The sequence below is a fragment of the Cupressus sempervirens genome, chromosome 5 (genome assembly GCF_028749045.1).
Source record: "Cupressus sempervirens isolate cs-2001-9-10 chromosome 5, ASM2874904v1, whole genome shotgun sequence".
Lineage (NCBI taxonomy): Eukaryota > Viridiplantae > Streptophyta > Pinopsida > Cupressales > Cupressaceae > Cupressus > Cupressus sempervirens.
In genome coordinates this window covers 180,945,072-180,961,369 of record NC_143122.1, presented here as the reverse complement: position 1 = coordinate 180,961,369, position 16,298 = coordinate 180,945,072, and the positions used below count along the sequence as shown (strand labels likewise).

General features: G+C 32.1%; 1 pseudogene; it reads right to left on the bottom strand.

The window, feature by feature from the left end:
* Positions 1-7,299: 7,299 nt before the first annotated feature.
* Positions 7,300-9,127, bottom strand: LOC149555011 (putative xyloglucan endotransglucosylase/hydrolase protein 10 pseudogene; annotated as a pseudogene).
* Positions 9,128-16,298: the final 7,171 nt, after the last annotated feature.

Genomic DNA, 16,298 nt, shown 5'->3' with positions numbered 1-16,298 from the left:
TCCAAATGGAATTGGGCACTATGAACAAAGAAGTAAATAAGAGAGACTATATTAGCACAAGCTATGCCAAATTTGGTAAAGACACATATGTATATAGCCCTAAAATATTCTATGAATAAATCTATGCAAAGAGATAGGGCATATAAAATTTTGAAGAATAAACGTCATGAAGTTGAGCAAGACAACATCAAGGTGTGGAAAGAGACATTTGGAGTGATTACTCCAATAGTAGAAGTCAGAGAAGGTGGAGATGCAATTGAATTTAAGGATGCATAAAAAGAAGAGGTTGCAAAATTAACTGAAGAAATCAAGCAACTAGTGCGTCAATGTGAAAATAAGGAGGTTGTTACTATCAAAGACATATTTGATACACCTCCACATAACCAAAATGTTCTAACTAAGGAAGATATATAGAATCTCATGTCAGACACAACTCTACATTGTAGAAATCTAGTCTTTTTACAAGTTGTAGATTTTCCAAATATTGAGACTGCAAAGACTAACAATGTAGAGACTAAATCAGTAGTAGAGGATATTGAGTCTTCATTAGCTCTTGTACAGTTGTCGAGTCCAAATCCCGTAGAATCAATTGTCAGGTACACTTAAATAGAAGGTGACACCTACTGTAAAGAGGAAACATCAAGAAATGAGAATAAGTGAGAAGGGGAAACAATTGCAACTATCACTACCCAGTGATACAACCCCCAAATCTCAGGTTTTGACTCAATCAAATGAACTAGATGATGAGTCAGTCAGTCTAGATAAGGCAATCACTTTACCCATGTATGACATGAACAATTTGACACTTGAGAAGATGCATGAACTGCAAATCTTGTTGAGTCGTAAGGAAAAGAAAGAACAAATGAGACAAGAGCATAGGAAGAAATATGTACTACACATCCTAAGAGATATTTTGTGGATGCATTTGGCATAACTAACTTAGATGGTCAACATCCAATTTGGAGCAATTAGTATATATAGTTGATAAAGTAAAGGTAGAGGATATAGAGACTAATGATAAGCTAATGTAGTGGTCCGAATGAAGATTTGAACAAAAAAATTTGGCAAAATTCACTTAGGAACTTGTAAATAGACATGTAGAGCTTTCCAAATTAGTTACAATATTAGAATTTTTTTGAAGATCATTCGTTCATTGTATATGAAGTTCAGTGTCCTAAGGTACTTACATTGGAAAATCATTGTTCCATTGATTTATTAAATGTTGATATGAGAGAAAGTTCTATTTCATTGGGCAAGAATGCAAGTTCAAGCTCACTCTAATATAATAAGTTGACAACTGGTCAACAAAGGTTAGCCGAGATCATGGCTAGGGATATCGAGATCATAAACAAGTTGATCTTAATTTAATTCTAGTTATTACCCCATCTGTAAATCATATAGAAAGAAGTTTCTATTACACATACCATTTTTAAGAAAGACACACATTTTGACCACATTAAAAGACTAATTGCTCTAGTTGTCGAGCTAGAAATTCAATTTTAATTTTTAGAGAAGATAAAAAAATAGTGGAATAAAGGCTATGTAGACATTCTGGCAAGCCATAAATAATTTTTTGATAAGCATCACCTAAACCCAACAACCCTAAGTCGTCAATGAAAAAAACAAGGGAGAAATAAGAAGAAAAGGAGGAAATAAAAGAAGTTAAAGAAATTAGATTTTATATATTTCAATTATAGTCTCAAGGGGAGTATTTTTTAATGCAATGACTATGCATGACAAAGTATTTTTGCCATTAATGTCAAAGGGGGAGATTGTCGATCTCTAAGCTTATGTTATCTATTAGTGTCCAAATACTTAGTCATTTACTAGGAAAGGATGAACAATCATCACTACGAATGAGTCATTTAGTAAAGGTCGATCATAACAAATGACTTGTTTATTTTGCATTACATGTCGAGAAAATTGGTGATTACCAAGCACCCTAGTTGAGATCGAGCATATATGTAAGCTGAGTTATTTTAGTAGAGACCAAGTAAGCTAATAAGACAATTTTTGCTGAATGAATAGAGAACTCTATGCATATAGAAGCCAAGTGCTAGTATGAATCTTAATGATGATTAAGTGTCAACACATTCAAATGCCGACTAGTTCAATTTTGTCAAATGAGTTTGTAATTGCACAAACAATGATGTAAAAAAATTTGGCCAATGTTCGTAGAGATAGTTAATATGGAGATTCCATGTCATTACAAAAGGTAATGATCCGAAGGAATGAAGATCAACCAATTAGAAAATTAGATATAAATGACAAAAGATGATGAATTGTAAACTGTCGATTAAGGTCTAGAACTTTCATAGAACATCTATTTAAGGAGGATTCTAATCCTAGAATTGTTAGTGGGAGAGAATGTGAGCATATATGTGATGAGAAAAAGTGAACAAGGACATAGAAAAGCAAGAATGCCCAAGTCTAGAATTAGTTCAAAAAAGTGCAATCAAAGTAGTGAAGGACTAAAAGGAGATATCAAATTAGGCATTATATAGAGGAGATCCAAGATCATCTTGAAGAGAAAACCGAGGGTTAGGTACTAAATCAATTTTGAATTAGGAAAAATCTCTTAATCAAGTGATCCTAACAGGTCTATGTAAATTTCCTAACAGAGTCCTTAATTGTATGTGTTAAATCATTTAATAGGGTAGGATTTAATAGTCTTGAAGCTTTTAATAGGGGAGACCCCTCACAAGGTAGATCACATATTATGATCAAACACTGTAGCCCTAATAGGTTAACTTTATTGTTGCAATAGTGAAGATTTGTGGGTTTCATTCACTCCCCATTTTTACCTTCACATTGAATTGTTTCGAGGTTACTAAATCATTTGTGTTATGTACTGAATCTTTCATGGATGTGACGTATTTCATTTACTATTCAACATTACAATTTTAATGTTAGATCGAAGATATGAGATGAATTAGGTGTGAATTCTATAATTTGGTTTTATAAGTTAAATTTAAGATCCTGATTCACCTCCCCCTCTCCAGTATCTTGTTTACCAATAATTTTCCCAACAATTTAGTTTCTTTCTCTACTAACATTTATTCATAGTTCTAAAAGTAGATTCATCCAATTTTGTGGATTATCTTTAATGCAAAATGGGGGAGAACATGATGATTTTATCATAATAATCTATGTTATTTTAGTCATAAGTTTCAAATTAGTTAATTTAGTGGTTCAACTATAGTGATCAAATTGGTTGATTTGGTGATTTTAGCATTCATTTTAGCATTAATTTTAGTGATGTGATTTTGGTGATTTGATGATAAATAGGTTCAAGTTCATTGTTTATAGGTACAATAGATTTAGGTATAGGTGCATTATTTTAGATCCAAGTATAGGTACAATGTATTTCATTGATTCAATGATGATGCATTACATTTATTTATGATTGATTTATTATGCTTACCTATATCAAGCATGAATGGATTTTTTTCAATTATTATGTATGATGACAAGTATGTATTCTTGATCCTATGTGTACCTGTTAGTGTATATCATATTTATGAAATATCATTTTATATGTGCACAAAATATGATGGATTAATTATGCAAATGTCTTTTCCATCAAGGAAAATGAGGGAGTTTGTTGATGATTGTCCTTTATGACATAATGACATGGCTTTTGGTTAACAATGTGGAGTGACATATTTATAAGGAATCTTGTTTACATGGAACATATAACAACATACTTGATATTTAAGAAGGTTTTTTGTTAATTGTAATTAATCTGAGGTTATATATACTAGTCAGGATAGTCATAAGTTAAGTATGTTATGGGCTATTTTTACTTGGACTTGTTGAAGCCACGTATTGATCATGTACATGTTCAAATTTGAATAGTTTTATTTTTAACTCTTGGAAAAATACTAAAAAAAAAAATATCTTTCACTTTGATTTTTTTTTTACCCTATGCATTAAGACTACTACCATGAACCATTGCTTAAACATTCTAGAAGCTTTTATATCCATACCTCTTTTTGGGTTTTTGATATGTTATAGATCTCTGTTAGATGAATTCATTGATGGTCTTTTTGTGCCAAAGCATGGAGTTACAGAAAGGGATTATGAAATTTTTGTGGATTATAAAACTCTGAATAGGAAAAATAGAGTTTTTATTATCATTGAATCTATTTTTCATAAATGGCTTCCTATTACTTCTCAGTTTCTAATGGGGTTTTTGTTTTAGTGTGGAATGTCATGTATGTTCAACATGATGTAAGAATTTTTACTATGATCTGCCAAGGTAATGATTCTTTGAACAAAAAAAAATGAGGTAATCATATTTCATCTCCATTTCACATTTTTTTAGATATGCCCAATAGTAGGTCTCATCAGCTTCAAAGTTTTGAGTGAGAGTTTTATCTTTGATAAAGAGTTCAAGGAATCATGTTCACTTATAATTGTTTCTCTTATTAAAGGGTTCATAAGTAAAAAAAGAAAAGAAAATTATGTGGGTTTCTCAATTTAAAAAAATTCCTAATTAGTCATGTTAATTAAAATGAATCATCAGAAAAAATATAGTTGCAACATACAAGGATTATTTCAAGATTTTTTTGTTTGAAGGCTAAGTTGGGATTTAATATTAACAATGTCTTAATATAATAGGTAGCTAATGAAATGAATAATGCAAAGTCTAGTGAGACAAAATGATAAGGCTATAATATACAAAAGAAATGAAAACTATTTTTTTGTAAGTCACAGTACACAAATGATAAATAATTTGTGACATTTTTGTTATTAGTTAAGTTAAATAGGTTGATAACAACTGTGAGACGTGAGAACATTTTTTGGGATCATTGAGAGTATCATTTTTGGAATGGTTTTGTTGAAAGATATTTTATAATTTGTTATGTATCTCTATACAACAAATTGTGATAACCCTAGGAGAGAGTCACTGGTTTAAAAGATGGATATTAGTTGATTTTTAAAGACTATCCTTTGAATAATTTTGTAATTTTACCCTAAATAGAGGGTTTATTTAAAATAGTCCCAGTCTATTGTAACTATTGGATAGTGTAGTTCAACATATCTTTGTGTATCCCTATATAAGGGAATATGGATATGCACAAAATATGATTTGAGTGCGTATATTCATATTTTCATTATATAAGGAACATTAGAAGTATTGGTTGAATATTCATATGGTCGTATGTATGTGCATACATACAATAGTCTAAAATGTATATATGCATAGAGTTATAATATGTAATATTAGTTAAAAACAAATAAGAAGGGTTCGATGCTCCTCATAATTGGACCTATGAAATATTGTAAAAGGAGTTGGTGCTCAATAGAGTTATATGTTTGGAGTGGTTTTTCTCCTTATAATGACATCGATTTGGTTTTGAGGGTTTTCCACTCAGTACAAATTGATGTGTTATCTTTCTCTTTGCGAGTCTTCTATTTTCTGCTCTAATATATTCTTGTTCATGTTATTTCTTCTACCTATCTCATGAAAGTTTACTTTTGAATGTTCATTTGAATAGTTTATCTATGTGCAACCTGTGTTAAATAAACAAGCTCCTTTTGTAAAGACAAAAATTTCTTGTTTACTTTGATTCAGACCCCCCCTTACGCGCCTCTCATAGTAGTTCTACTTTTAACATAGGCAATACAACATTGTACAAAGGTGAGAAAAATATTTATATAGGTAAAAAAAAAAACTACAAAATTGAAAAATTAAGGATTTGTATGCCTAAAATAATTACAAATGGAAAAAAATATAATAATATTTAGAAAAACAATGCTAGGAATCAAGACATATTGGTGGCCCATACATTGGAAGTTTGTGGAATCTTCTCCCCTTCTCGAAGTAGTGCTCTTGGATTGGGCTTACAATTTGGGGTGGAAAGAAGAAAAAAAGCCTAGATTGGGAAAAGGTAAAAGGAAGTGTGTGAATAAATAGGTAAAAAGTAATTTTGAGCCAATTTATGTCAACATTTAAACTTTAAGAGAGGCATTTTTACCTAATTACTCTAAAATGAGCCTTTCTATCAAATTCTTAACCAAAGAATCATTCAAATCATGAATTTCATATTAAGAAACAAATCAAAATCAAAATTTTCATTAATTTTTTTTAAAAAATAGAATTTGTAAAAATCATCCTAATTGCTAAAAATGATTTTGAGTCAATTTCGGTGAAGGGGTATATGATCACTGGGGTATGAAATCATCACAACTAGCACACTTTTTAAGATCAAGGACAATGAACATCATAAATTTGAAATCATCATCATGGTACTAAAATTAGTCAAAATCAAAATGAAGGACTTACATCAAGGTTTTAACATCACATGGACATCCTTATGTCATCAAATCATCATTATTATATATCAGACATCAAACATTCTTTGAACCAACACACTTCACACATTGATTCAAAGAGGGGCAATCATATACACCTAAAAATGGTCAAAGCTAGTCAAAGATAACATTAATTAGAATCAAGCCTTTTGGATTAATTAAAATAAAAATTAAATAGCTATATAATTAAACTAATCACTTGATTATATAGTTCATTAAATAATTAATCCAATGTGCATGCAATATGTATACACATGGCTAATTTAATTAATCATTTGAGATTATTTACTCTGTGTTGGTAAATAGGTTTTTTCACAATAGAATTTGTCCAACAAAGTGTGTAGCAAATCGTTCACAACAGTTGGATAGGCCCTTGATATGTGGCCTTCCTCTACGTTTAGAGGGGCAGCTCCCTCGTATGATATAATTTTTAAAGGGGTTTCAAATAAAGAATCTAAAACTTCAAAGATCAAGAGAAAACTGTTCAGAATGAATGCACCACATGCCCTCACAACCTTCTTGAGTAAACAAGAATGATAACAAAGGTGATCAAGAACTATGCTTGAAAGCAACCAATATTACCAAACACATTCAGTATTCATAAACACTCACACAATACCATGAGAATGTCTACTACAACAGATAACAATTTTGATTTTAGAATAAGAAACCCAAAGCACATCTCATTTCATTTCCTTGCACCAAGCAGATAATAAAGATTTTTCGATTTCAGAGATTAAAATTATACATACTTTCCAAAATTTATCTCTTGATCAAAATTTCAGCATAGTGTTCCCTTATTTTAAAACCAAAAAGCCCCCCTTTTACAAAGCCAAAAGGAGTCCTTATATAGACATAGAGGTTAATAATTACCTCTCCGTGGTTAATAACCACCTCCCAAATACATGATTTGGGTGAGGTTAATTAACCTTAAATGAAAATGACCACTATTTGAAATGTATGGCTTGGAAGATGTCTTCAGAAGCTCGAATCATTTACTTGATATTTTTGAACCATGGTATAGTTGTAGTCCTTAATATTAGAGAGAGTGCATTCCATTGTGAGAGTAACATCAGAAGTAGTAGTGTTGATTATCTTGCTATCAGTGCAATAATCATAGATAGGATAATTACTCCTTGCCCATTTAAGCTTTCCCTTCAATGAATCATCTAGAGTACTATGTGTCCTTTTGTTCCACCAATTTTGGGCACTTCTAGACCTGCAAAACCTTCGATTTCCTTTCCATGGGCACACTTCCACACTAAAAATTTCTAAACGAAGCAACAAAAGGACTTCCATTCCAATCTATTTTAACTTTTCCACCTTGAGTAGCCCAATTATCCCCATTCCATATAGTTGCATATACTCCCATGTGTTGCCTTCTAGGAAATGCAATACCCTTATCTGCATAATTCTTGTGTACTCTGATGGGTACATCATCTACATAAAATATGATGTAGTAGATGTTCTAGAAGATAGAGTATTTTTGATAATCTTGGGTAGGATCAAACCAAAGGTTTATACACTCCCTTCTGCTGTCAATTCCATCTGCAAATATATTTGTCTACACATTCATTGGCTCTCCTGAAATAGTCCCCAAAAACTCAAAGCCCAGTTCATCACAGTTGGGCTGGTCTGAGGCCAAATAGAATGCAACCATTGTGCTAGTTGTGTTACCAGGAATGAGCTTGATTTCCATTTCAATATTTCTAAATAGAAACATGTCATTGTAACTAAATCCCAACCCAAAATCTTGGGTCAAAATCAATTGATTCTCCAATCCATCATTCAGAGTCTTAACACTAGCTGGTGACCATGTAATGTAGAGATCTTTGCTAAAATTCAATGTTTTGGCAGCTTTTTCTATCACTGATTCAGTTTATGGTCGATAAGGTGATCAACACAATTTTCGTTCAATTTGAATAAAATTTGAAAACCTACTTTCACTTGATGCCCCATTTGTTATCGGTGTTAGGAAGTAATTGTTGATGTAGTCGTTTCCTCCGAGAGTAATCTACATGAGATCTTGAGCAACAAGTTTGTCAGTTGTAGCAACACCAAGTATCTGCACCATGTTTTATATTGAAATTTTTTTTGGAGCTATCATGGAATATTGATAATATTTATGAATTGCACTCCAGTATCATTTAGAATCCCATAGCACCACTGAGCAAGGCATCCCCATTAAGTGCAAGACTCAAATATGGTAGTGCAGATTCTACCCCCGACTTCATCCATGAATTGGTCTAATTTGATGACCATGCCCATTAATTCCAATGAGATGGCATATCCAAGGGTATTCCATAAAAGATAAATCAATAGCCGAACACCATAATATGTTTCGTCAAAGCTGGAGGTGAAGTTTAAATCATGGTGTCGTGCTTTCCATTATGACCAATAGCATTCATCATTGGAGATTATCATGTCATGGGCTGAGAATAGAGATATTCTACCAAAAAGTTCACATATGGTATTGACATAGTCAACATCACAATATTAATGATTCAACTTCATTTACTTCACTAATGCACAAGCAGAGAGGAAATAATGAGCAGTTTGTTTGAGACTCACTTCTTTTCCTCACATATTCTTGCAGGTATTTTATTCAACATCTAGACATAAATTTCAGTTTGAGTTCAGTCCATGACCACATGTCCCATCAGAGAATTTTCCCAAACACCTACAAGGCATCATTAGTGTACCCTTTTCTGTGCATACCCTGCAATCGATGTCGTCCAGGACACCATATCTGGCTCAAGAATTTTGTCAAACATGTATCAATTGTGTATCCTACAAGCTTTAACATTTCACATATCGCATAAATGTCTACCACTCTGAATTCTCCTTGAGTTAATGTTCCATTTTTATCAAAAGAAATTGCTTATATCCTTCTCAAGGCTTCTAGAAAGTTTCCACCTTGATGAGGAGGCCCATCCTGGCAACTTGTGCCAAACCACAAATTGTGGCAACTAGAGTCGATATGACCAAGGCATAGGGACAAGCAGTGACCAGGATCAGTAAAGATAAGTAGAGCCAATTCCATTTATTTTTCCTTTGGATTAGAACTATCATTGTGTTGGTAACTGCTCTCTCCCCCTATGGATATGATTCAGCCCATCCCAGTCGGCAGGTTTGACATACTTAGGTGCTACTCTTGGTTTTAAACTCTACATTGAGGTAGCTTCCTCCTCCCAACACACGGGTTCTTTCTTCGTTCCAATAGAAATACTATGAAGTTTTGTGAAAGTGTTGCTGCCAGTGGACATCCTACAATTCCTCAACAATTCTTAGCAAATAATCTACCTTCCTCATCCAATTCCATTTGGTGTTCAACATGATGATCTTCTTGCTTCCAATTCTTGACCTTAATCAACTAAATAGAGAGGTTAATGATTGTCTCAAAGAGGTTAAGAAATATGCACTTTTGGAGAGGTTAATTAACCTACTCCAAAATGAGTAATTCAGAAGTTATCATTAACCTGTTTGAGAGGTTAATGGTTACGTGCTTTTGGAGAGGTTAATTAACCTACTCCAAAATGCACAATTTGAAACTTATCATTAACCTATTTGAGAGGTTAATGGTTAATGATAAACTTGAAAATGTGTAATTTGGGTTTCTCCATTAACCTGCGATAACTTGAGGCTCAAGAGTTAGATTTTGAAAATTTTAAGTGCTAGGTGGAGCTGGGAATGAGCTGGAGACATGAAGATTTAGAAACTCACAAAAAATCAAGGATGAAATGATCATTCCAATGATTAAAATGGGACATATTTCACACATAACCAGGGGATTAACAGGTTCAAAAATTGAAACACTTTATTACCAAGTAACAGCTGGCTCTATCTAGGGACAAGGACTAACAAGGACAAAGCTCAAATCCAGAATGAATAAAATAGTGCCTTATCCATTGGGCTATAAAATAGAGTCATCTAAGGGACCAATTTACAAAAGAGGGAATGAACACCAAAAGCAGGATAGCAGAAAGAAAAACTAAAGCAACACAAACTCCTAACTAGACTATATACAAGGCAGGTTTCCCTACCTTCAATGACTTAAGTTATAATCATGCAAATCCATTCACTGGCTAGGTAAAATAAATACCATGGTGTACCAATATGTGACAATTCTTAAGCTGCCATAGGTTCAAATATAAGTGTGCTAATTGAATTCTAACTTTGAAATTCATAGCACAGCCCACATCTCTGGATGAAAGAACATATCCAAATAACCAGGCTTCATAAAAAATATTAGACTTCAAAATTGACTATAGCTCTTGTGGCATGGCATTGATAACTTCATTTTCAAAGAGTTGGAGTATAAGATTCTCAAGTTTCAGAATGCATCTTTGATCTTCTCCTCTACTTGGCAAGCCCTCTAGTTGAATTTCTAGTGATCGATCATCATGGAGTCCTAAAATCATTTCTAGCACTATATGCTCTTGCCTTTCCATTGGCATGATCATGGTTGAATATTCTATAAAATTATTCCAATAGGGATGTACATCCATATTATATTGAATTTTCTCATGATCCATTTCTTCTTCCTTATCTTCCAAAAGATCATCTTGAGTTTTTAGGCACTTCTAAGTTACATGGATACCATCTTCAACATTGTGGGTCATAACTTCAATTTTCATCCCATTAATATCAAAATTTTCCATCTGAAGGGCCTTCTGATGGTTAAGATGAGAAGATATCAAACCTTGTATGGGATCACCTTCATACAATCTATGATGCGAAGCAACCTGTGGAGTCATAGCCATTGAAACTTTTCTTTGAATACCTATCTGAGAAGCATCAATAGAAATGCCTTTATCTAGAAACAAAGGATTAAAGTAAACACTTTCTCCATAGTGGAAATTACCATCCAAAGCTTTTGAGCACAAACTTGGGATAAAAACATCATTAGAGTTTCCTTCCTCAGATTCCTCCATGAGATCACCTGCTAACTCATTACTTATTTTATCATGATTATTCTCCTCATAGAATCTTTTTGAAATAAGATCTCCTATTTGATGAGAAGGCTCAAAAAGAGGATTTCTTTGACCTTTGAATGATCCATAGGATTTCAAATCTACTTCCATTGGATTAGAGGAACTTGTTGTCATATTCATATAGCTTTCATTTTTGATATGTTCAATGACATTTATGTCCTTATGAATCATTGATTTTTCTCCAAGACATCTTTCATGTAATGTAAAAGTTGGCATGCATGATAAAGAATGAAGATTATATAGTTCATGTTCTTCTCCTAAAAGATGATTTTTAACTTTTTCATCAACCGATCTTCTAATCACAAGTTCATCAATATCATCAAATGTAAAGGTCTCCATTTCCTTAAGAAAAATAGATATTTGTAGAAGTTCATTGATGCTTTTATCTCTATCAATGGTAGTGGTTTCAAATTGTGTCATAACATATGAAGTATTGATGTCATCAATAGATTCATCATCTTGAATGATCATGGAATGATGATTAGGAAGATTTTCTCCACATAAGAAGTCATCATCTGAAGTGTCTAGGCACCAAGTAGGAATAAAAGTAGTATGAAATTCACCTTGATCCACATTTTCCTCATCTTCAACCATATGTTGCACAGTTTCTTGAGAATTTGATATTTGTTTTTCTTTCCCATTAGGATTGAGCTGATTGAATAATTTGTCCTGAATTTTGAAATCTTCATAATCATGCCTTGATACATTAGCAAACCCTTCTTCTTTTATAGGCATCATTTCTCGACCATCTCCTTGATTAGACATAGAACCTTTGTCTTCTTCCATGCATGAAGATTTAGATGAGACATTTCTATCTGGTGACTAACGAGCCGGAGACATGAAGATTTAGAAACTCACAAAAACTCAGGGATGAAATGACCATTCCAATGATTAAAATGGGACGTATTTCACACATAACCAGGGGATTAACAGGCTCAAAAATTGAAACACTTTATTACCAAGTAACACTCTGAAAACTCATTGCCTACCATTACAAGACAAAAATAATAAACCAAAGGGAAAAGAGGAAAATGTGCACATGGATCAATCCAAAGCTTTTTTATCTTGACCACCCATTTTTTAGAATCAATCTTTTCCCTTCAAATAGACAAAAAAAATAAAATACAACTCAACCTTATAACTTGACCAAGATAAATCTAACTTACCCCTACACCTTGGAAAATCCTATAAATAAGAGACATAATTAGAGAAAATGATCAATTCATCTTCATAATATGTATATTATAGTCAATTTACATTGAGAATGTCATAGCATTTTAATTCATTTTAGTTTATTGTCTTCAATATAGTGTTGTTATAATAAACGAATTGCATCTTAAATCAATGTTTTCTTGATCATGTGTAGGATAGAATTTCTATCAACTTGCATCTGATTTTCATCGTAAGTCATAGCTCCATCCATCATTTAAATTATCATTTCTTAGGTTGTCACTTAGAGATCTAAATTATTATACATGAGAGCACAAACTAAGTCCTTAAGATTAGAGGTCAATAGAATGTTATTGAATGTCATTTCAACTATCTTAGTTCTAATATGTTAGATTTGACTTGAAATTAATTGAATTCATGTTCTATGAAGGTTTGTAATTGTATATTCACACACACACACACACACACACACACACACACACACACACACACACACACACACACACACATGTGCACATGCACACACCGTCCCTTCCATTAGAAATGACAACCTATGCATGTAGGCTGGGATCATAAGAGTTTTGGTAACAAAAGATTTAACCACTTAATAATCATGTTTAATATTTTTAAATATATCAAGGACAAAATTGATAGAATATCAAATGTGAAGTAAACTAAGTATAAACTATATTAATGATGATGAAATGAATAAATAGTATTAATTCATTCTTTTCTTTTTTCTAGAACTCCAACATGAATATAAAATGGAACTATCTAAAACAAATTATACAACAACTCCACCAAAATAGTTCATTTGACTATCAACACTTAATAACAAATAAAAAATTTAAAAATTATTAGTTCTTGTAGATGCATGATACTTATGCATCTGTTTGATGCAAAAAGATAGAGTAATTCAACCAATACTATTCCAAAAAAAATTGAACATATTTATATGTCCTATTATTATAAATTTATGCATATTTATAAAATATTATAAAAGTTATTTATTTCAATTTCTATTGGTTGACATGAAAGAGAGTAAGGGGAAAAATATTTTTTATAATAAACAAATATCTATTTTTTCCAAATCGTATACTCTTGCATAATTCAATGCATTGATCTTTATGGAAACCTCTAACTAAAATTAATTATCAAAATTTCATTTTCCTAAAATCAAATTCATTGTGCTTTGGAGAGAGTGACTGGGGATCTTCTACAGAGTCCAACATATATGATTAAAACTTTCCATAATTATAATTAAAGAAGCCCTTGTTGGATATTTTCTTGTATCTGATTAATGGTCATCTCTTGCTCAACCCAAGGTTGGGGATTCTTCCAGGTTTATGCCTTGATAGAATTCAAACATAGAAGACCAAATTAGATATTTTGAATAAATTATATTTCTCCTAGGTTTGTATCTTGATTTCATCAAAACATACAAGCCCAAATTAGATATTTTGAACAATTTATATTGATTGCATTAAAACATACAAGCCCAAATTAGGTAAATTTTGAATAATTTATTTTTCTTGTAGGTTTGGACCTTGATAGCATTAAAACATAAAAGGAAAAATTAGGTATTTTGAGACATTTAATTTATATTTCATTGAATGATTACAAGGGTTTGGCTCTATAGGGAGAACTTGAAATCAAAATTTGTCAGAGGGAAAAGTGATGGCCAAAGTAGTTTCCATATGATGTAAACCCGCCCCAACAACAATACCTCTATGCCTATAGTTCTAAGCCCCCTCCATAGAAGTAGAATAGATGTTGGGAGAATTCTACAGTATACCTTGTTGAGAATATATGGTGACAAAATCATGGACCACTTACAATTGCATTAGATGCTTCAAAAGTAGTCATAACACATCTAACTTATGCCACACCAATTGTTGGTTGGGCTGCAAACTTTGTAAACTCGAGCTTAAAATTGCAAGGCAACAAAATTACAAATAGTAATTTGTTACAAGCTAGGGTTTTCGTTGCACCAAAATATCAACCTATTAATGCCAGGTACAACCACTAGACTTATAGAACATAGGAGGTGGTTAACCATGTCACGAATCTCAAAGGGGAATGTTGGTGGTTAGCTCAACAATCCCCCCCTCAACATTAACCGAGGAGTTTCAAACGTATGACCAAATTCTAATACCACTTGTTACAAGCTAAGGTTGTTGTTGCACCAAAAGATTGACTTGTTAATGCCCAATACAACCACTAGACTTATAAAACATAGGAGGCGATTAACCCGTGTCACGAATCTCAAAGGGGAACATTGGTGGTTAGTTGAACATAATTAATATAAGTTGATAGTAAAATAAGAAGCTTGCATAAAGTAGAAATTATTTTTTGTAGGGGAAGTAAATGTTCATGAAGATTTTAGCATACACATATCATATAAATACATGTTTAAGGCCTGAATATATCATCCTTTTGTCAAGTAGAGGAACAAAGGTCACCTTTAGTAGTTTCAAGTAGAATCTTGAGAATAAATTTTATGGTGTACACCAAGCCCTCCTTTTGACCCTATTTTATTTACTTAAGAAGAGTGTTTCCTAAGTTACTTGTAGCTTCATACAATGATAAGTATGATGAAGATCAAAAAGTTCATTATGCATTTTTGCATCATCCAACTCAAGTTGTATGTATTCATTTGAAGGTTAAATTTGAGTGCACAATCAAGGACATAAACCCCTTGACTATATCCTTTGAGGTTAGGATGAGTAAATTATCCTCTTACTAGTCAATTGCATGTGAATCTAAAGTCTACAAGTATTTGAGTTAATTGGGTGGATGAGCCCTGGTGAAGAAAATTACTCCAACTAGCTATAGTTTCTCATTACCAAGTTAGCTAATTTGTTTTTTTAGAAATGAAAATTCACTACCATAGTGGATCTAGAAAATTGAGAAATTATTGTATGACTTAGCTAGAAAGATGATCTTCACATCTGAGAGAAATCTTGACTTGGGCCATCATTGGAAGATCATGTATCCTTCTTATAAATCATATTTCATTCAATGCATTGCAATATATTGATGAGGGAATTGTCTTTATGATCATATAAGTGCAATGATCTTGGTTCATGAAAATTCCAATCATGAAACCAACCAAAATTTTAAAACTATGATGATAAATGACACGTCTTTCTTATCCGTATGAAGGTGGACTTGGCAACCAATCTCTATAATTAGTTTGGATTTCAACCTCACCCACCCAAGTAAATTGCTACCAAATCCTAAAACATGGTAATAAAAAAAACCCAAAACATAGAAAGAAGTAACATCAATTTCAACCAATCACGAGAAATAAAATATTGCAAAAAGCTTTAGGGTTAAATTAAACTAGAAATTAAAAAATCAAGGCAATTGAGAAACATTAGAACTAGTGATTTTTATATTAAAATGAGAAAACAATTGGAAATAAAATTGTTGGTATCTATGAAGAAACTAAAGAGCAATCTACGGTAACAATCTATTTAAGAAAATTTATTATCACATGAATGTTGACAAGTTAGAACCTATTGATAAAGAGGTTAATTTATTTGAAACAAAGAATTTTTGCAACACTTGAAACTAAAATGACTCTAAAAAGGACTAAAACTAGAGATGAAATAAATGAAGTAAATCATGGATAAAATCATTAAGACAACTGAAAGATAGAGGAAATTGTTGTACAAATAAAACTAGCATAGAAATGTGAAAATTACAATCTTCAAAAAGCTATGATATTCAAGAAAGCAAAAAAGCTATTATTTGTGATATTTTAGTTTCAACTTGAAAATACAATAAACTTACAAATGTGAAAATACA